Raw genomic sequence first — 6,066 nt, forward strand, 5'->3', positions numbered from 1 at the left:
GTCAACCAATCCAACTGGGATTGCCAGTCTCCATGCTGGCCATAGTGGCATCCCGTGAAGGTCCCCATCTCCCAGAGGCAGGTTCTCAAGCTTTCTTCACCAAGTTCCTCCTTGATCCATTCCCCATGCCACAGCTTGGGCCACAGGTCCTGTCACAAGGTTGAAGAGGGGTTTATCTTAAAGTTCCCATGGGGTTGCCCAGCAGACCAGGGAGAGTGGAGAAAGTAACCATCAGAGCTCTCACTTTCCCCTCTGGGTACCTTGATCGTGGAGGTGAGCACGCACCCACTTCCATTCCCAGGTGAGATACAGCAAGTGAGAGATGGGGAGGAGGCAAGTGTGGGGAAAAGACGAAGGAAAACAAGAGCAAGGGAGCTAGGGAAAGGCATGGGGCTGACTTCTCCTGAGGTGTTCTCAGGACAGGGCTAGGAGTGCTGAAGAATAGGGTGAGACTGGTCTTTCCTGAAGATTTGTTGAGGTCATGAGGATACCCACCGAGTCCTTTATTCCCTTCTTCATAATAGAAATTTCCCTTCTTCACCCACTGATCTTTCCCCTTTCCTGGGACTCCCTGCTGAAGCCAGAGTGGCTTTCTCCACTCATCACATATAGAAGATTTGGCTTACGTCTGATGAAGGAGCGGCTTAGTGCAGCCTCTGGCACTGCTACAACCATGCTTTGCCCACTTTTACTGGTGTAATAAATGTGGCAGCCGTGCGAGCTTCAAATATCTGGAAAACCATTTCAAGCCCTCTCTGCTGCTGATACAGTGAGGTATCTGCGTGCAAAGCAGACTTTATAGTTTTAACACCTCTTCTACACAGTTATAGCCCCTCTATATAGTCACAGATTCTGAATTATAGTTTGCCTTCTCCAGATAGCTTATTTTATGGATATAAACTTGGGTGTTCCCACCTTGCATTGGGAGATCCTGTGTAGTGTTTGGCAAAGGCAGCAGAGTACTATACAAAGTACTATACAAAGCTGCCTGAAAGAAATCCTCAAATAAGACCTCCAAGAAATACACATGTGAAGAAATCTGAAAAACAAAGTAGAAAACATTCTGGAGAAGGCCACTGCGTCACATGGGCTTCCTCCCAATAGACAACAAAAGACGGAAGACAAGGCTGGTGTCAGCGGAGTGTACACAGATGCGCCTGTGGTTTGGATTTGTGTGGCAGGGTTTTGGTAGCAGAGGTGGCTCCTGTGAGAAGCTGCTAGAAGGTTCCCCAGCTCCAAGTCGGACCCGCCTCTGGCCCAGGCTGACCCAATCAGCAATGGTGGTAACACCTGTGGGAGAACAGATTTAAGAGGGGAAACCTGCAGTGAGTGAGGAGACTGGAATGTGAGAGGAACCCCTCTGAAGATCCTGAGGTCAGTGAGGAAGGCGGGGAGGAGGAGGGGATGCCCCCGCAGCCCGTGGTGAGACCAGAGGGCAGGCTGTCCCCCCCCAGCCCACGGAGGGGAGCGGGGGAGCAGATGCCCACCTGCAGCCCGGGGAGAGAGGAGCCCACGCCGGAGCAGGGGGGTGGAGGCCCCCCAGGATGGCCAGGACTCCATGGGAAAGCCTGTGCTGGAGCAGGCTGTGCCTGAAGGACTGCAGCCCGTGGAAAGGACCCACGCTGGAGAAGTTCATGCAGAACTGTCTCCTGTGGGAGGGAGCCCATGGTGGAGCAGGGGACAAGTGAGGAGTCCTCCCCCTGAGGAGGAAGGAGCGGCAGAGAAAACGCGTGAGGAACCGACCCCAACCCCCGTTCCCCAGCTCCCTGCACTGCTGGAGGGAGGAGGTGGAGAGAACCAGGACTGGACTTGAGCCTGGGAAGAAACGAGGGGTGGGGGTAAGGTGTTTTAAGATTTTGGGGGTTACTTCCCATTATCCTTGTTTTGATTTGACTGGTAGTAAATGAAATTGATTTTGTTTCTTCCCCAAGTTGAGCCTGTCTTTTGCCTGTGACCATAAGTGGGGAGTGATCCCTCCCTGTCCTTGTCCCAGCCCATGAGCTTTTCTTTGTATTTTCTCCTCCTCATCCCACAGAGGCCAGGGGAGGAGGAGTGAGCGAGCGGCTTCGCGGTGCTTTGTTACCAGCTGGGCTTAAACCACGACAGCCTGGAAGAGCCCTGGGTGGGAACAATAAGACAGGCTGGACCCATGAAGTCAAGGAGCTCTGAAGCCAGGAGAGCAGTGGGTGGAGGACTAAAAGGGGAGGGAGATTGGCCAAGAGCCCCATTTTCCTCTCTCATACCCTAAGAACTATTGGAGCTGCAAAGGGTGTGCAGAGCCACGGGCTGAAATAACAAAGAAGCATTTACCTGGTGGAGATGAGTCACCTGGGGGACCCATAGCCATGGGACAAGGGCCAGCATCAAATTTTGGATGAAGTAAATGGGATGTCAGAAGATAATGACACTGTCTGCTATTGTGAAAGAGAAAAGTACATAAATCCTTGGGACGCAAGACATTAACAAGCTGCTAGTTGTAGGAAGCAGGGAAGGGGTTTTCCCAGAAGGAAAATCCAGAATGAACCACCTTCCTCATATGAGTCGAGTCTAGTTATTGGCAGAGGAAGGATATGGGACGTGTGGGGTGATTTATTCTGGTTTTTGCAAACCTCCTGAGTCTTAGTCACTGAAGAGGGGGCTCTGTACCTCTCCCATCCAGGCTGTTTTCTGCATGGGTGATCAGCTCCATGACCTCTCCAGTCCAGGGGCTCATCTTCTTGCACTGGAGGAAGGTCCCTGACACATTACTGTCCTTTTCCCATTTTCTGAAACAATTCCCAGGCAGTCAGGCATGCCCACATCCAGTGGCCTTTCTCAACAAGAAATTTGGTCACAATGGCCCTTTCTGGAGACTGGGAGTTCGGCTGTACAGAAATGGCCAAAACGTGTTAGCCAGCACCAGAGCCATTGGAGTCCCCAGGGACATTGAGTGAGACACAGCCTCTTCCAGCTTCTGGAGAGGTCAAAAACATTCAGCCCTGAAAATAAAAGAGGTGTCAAAAGTCTTTAGAATGAATGGGGGCTGTTCACCTGTCTTACAGCATACTGGTCCCATGTGGCAACGACGTCTACTTGCTGGAGCACAGAGTTTAAGAATTTCTTGCTGGAGCCAAAAGGGGACTTTCCCATGCTCTGGTGGTTGAGACGTGATGTCTAGACCTTTACAGGCTGAAGGTATGATTTCTTCTCCCAGTTTCTTGTCTGTACATATTCTGGAAGGAGTCCGTGATTGACCACTGAGTGATTCTCCTTTGGATTTATCTGGAGATATCCTTTCTGTGGATATATCTGGAGTTTTGGCATACAGTGCTGGAGGTGGGGGGGATTAGATAGTTAGAGAAGGTGCAACAGGGAGAAACTATGACTGGGATAGGCACTGTAAAGAGCAGGGTAGGAAGCCCCCGCAGACGCAACGTGGCTCTAATAGGTAGAACTCACTGCTGCTTGATGGGTGCCTGGCATGGCACTTGCAATAGCACAAAACCACACTCTCCATTCAGGTCACCGACAGCCAGCCTCAAAAACAACCCTTTAAATTCTGGGAAGGATTAGGAGGTGGCGAACTGGGGCAGATAAATGACTCAGCCACAGGTCAGAACCTGGGCTGGGTCAGGGCAGGACCAGGAAGAAGACTGTTTTTCCAAGTGCTGTGACTGCACGTTGACAGAAAGGCTGGCCTCCCCTCCTGCCTTGTAAACCCCTAACAAACATAAACAGGGCTCAGTCCCTCCTGCTCTGATCTGCAGCGTGCTCTCTTGGTACAGACGATCTGGCATCACGCAACTGTGCGAGCCCTGGCCGAAGGTGGATTTACTCTCAGGGTGCTGAGAAAAAGGCCCAAGAGCTGTTTGCTGGGTGACAGACAAGCACAACGTTGATTTGAAAAACAAGGCGATTTTTTTGGCCCAAGCAAGTTGCTTCTTGACATTGCTGGCTGAGCAGTTTTATCAGTTCTTCTCCTATCTTTTCCACACTTATCAAAAGGCCTAAAATTGAGGACAGGCTCTTTAAGCAACTCAATCCATCATGTATGCAAGAGATTTCTATTCCTCCAGGATCAAACTGCAGTTCATTTATTTAAATAATGAATAGCTGGACAATAAAATGGATGGGCTTTTTTTTTCAAGGGCAGCAGCTGCACTTCTCTAAAAGCTGCAGTTGCGTTATGAACCGAATCTAAACATACAATTCTCTGTTGAGGTTACCTCTTGCAGATGGAAAGAGAAAAGCAACTCTGATCTAGAGTAACTGCTTTGGTATGATTTTTGTGGTAGGAAACGTCACAGAGTAAAAGAAAAGTGCTGCTTATATTATATTATTGTTATGATGCTGTATTTGCTACTGCTAGTATTAGCTAGTATTCATTATCTCTGTGGACAGGGATTAGGGTGTACAGTATTTCCCATGGCCTGGTAGAAGTTACACCCAGTGCCTGTACCTGGCCTGAAAAATGTCACCAAGGTCCCCTGAATTCAACCCAATCTGTGGCAGCTGGTTAAAAATATTTGATCCCGCTGGAGAAAGTCTCTTGGGCAGAGAGGCCAGATGAGCTGGCATTTAAGGACCAGCAGTTCCTTGCTGTGCTCCACATTTGCTTTATGGCCTGGGGCAAGTTACACAGTGTCTCCATACCTCTGCCTTGTACAGATGTTATCAAGTCCAATACATCGAAAGATGCTCAGATAGTGACTTTAATGGGGCCAGGGGAGAGACTTAGGCTAAAAATAAGCTCAAATAGAGTCAGCTAGCATAACAGAGCCAGGGAAGGATTACCCGCTACCAACCCACCCTGCACAGCCACATTCCTGCTCTGAATTATGCACACACCATTGTGCAATGAGGTTTTCTGTGGCCCAAATAGACCAGAAAGAAAGCCTGCAGTTAGCTCCACTCTGCCAGCTATTCAGCCACTGGACAGTCACTAAAAGCAATCAAAAGACCTGCCTTTTGATTGCAGAACATCCCTAAAGTAACTGTACCTGCCACTCACCCGCAGCAAGGCTGGCTGGACAAGGCCAGTGAAGCCAACTTCATCCCATGCCATCTTGACTAATCCCACTCCCATCCTGCCACCTGACAGCTCTGTGTGGCAGAGAGATCCCTTGCTACCTCATTTCTGACCTTACCTTGGGCTCTAGTAATCCCTTTCTAAGCTAAATCCCAGGACTCCCTGCAAACCAGATGCTGCACCCATGCCTACCCCCTTGATGCTCTCAACCCACAGCTCCTCTTGCAGCCCTTATCTCCTCCCTATATGCTTCTCTGATTTCTCATCCATGAGCCCATATTATGGAGACATCACCTTATAAAGTCACCAGCTCATTAAAACACCTCTTGCTATGTGCCTCTACCAGAATTTGTATTCCCCAGCTATGTTCACCACCCACACTGAAATAGCCTCTATGCCCTTCATTGGCACATGTTCACCTCTGCCAGTGTTTCCCCACCTGAATCACTTAGAGACGCTGTGACCCAGCCCTGGACCCTTTCACAGCTCTGCTGGTGGTCCTCCATGGCTGGGGTAGTTTGATTGCCTCCATACACCTCCCCTGCAACAGAGATGAGAGGAATGGGGCTGAGTCAAGAAAGAAAAGTGTTTTGCTCCTTTGTCTCTTGTTATTTTAATTAAAGATTCCATCTGTCCTCAAGGGAATTTGTGGAATGAGGACTTCACCCAGGGCAGGTGAGTTAAGGTGGAGTGGTGGGCAGGGAGGGGACTTGTTTTCATCAGGGGTCACTACACGTTGAATTATTTGCAGGGACCCACCTGTCCGCCTGGGTGGCTGTGTGGTACCACACACGTGGGTGCCTTCGGTCCGAACTAGTTGTGTCTTCTGCTGTGGATTTGCATTCAGCTGCATCCTTTAAACTTGCTTTCTGCAATATAGCAAGGGTAACATGTCTGTTTGCTCTCACAGACAAATTAAAGAGAAAATGATGTAATCTCTGTCTGTAACATCCACTGTTTCTGTAGTGAGGAAAAAGACATTCATCCAGCTTAAAATACTGATGTTTGGGCAGAGTCTATTTTTTTTGACACCTATTCAACTGTAGTAATTAAAAAGA

The sequence above is a fragment of the Buteo buteo genome, chromosome 3, assembly GCF_964188355.1.
Source record: "Buteo buteo chromosome 3, bButBut1.hap1.1, whole genome shotgun sequence".
Lineage (NCBI taxonomy): Eukaryota > Metazoa > Chordata > Aves > Accipitriformes > Accipitridae > Buteo > Buteo buteo.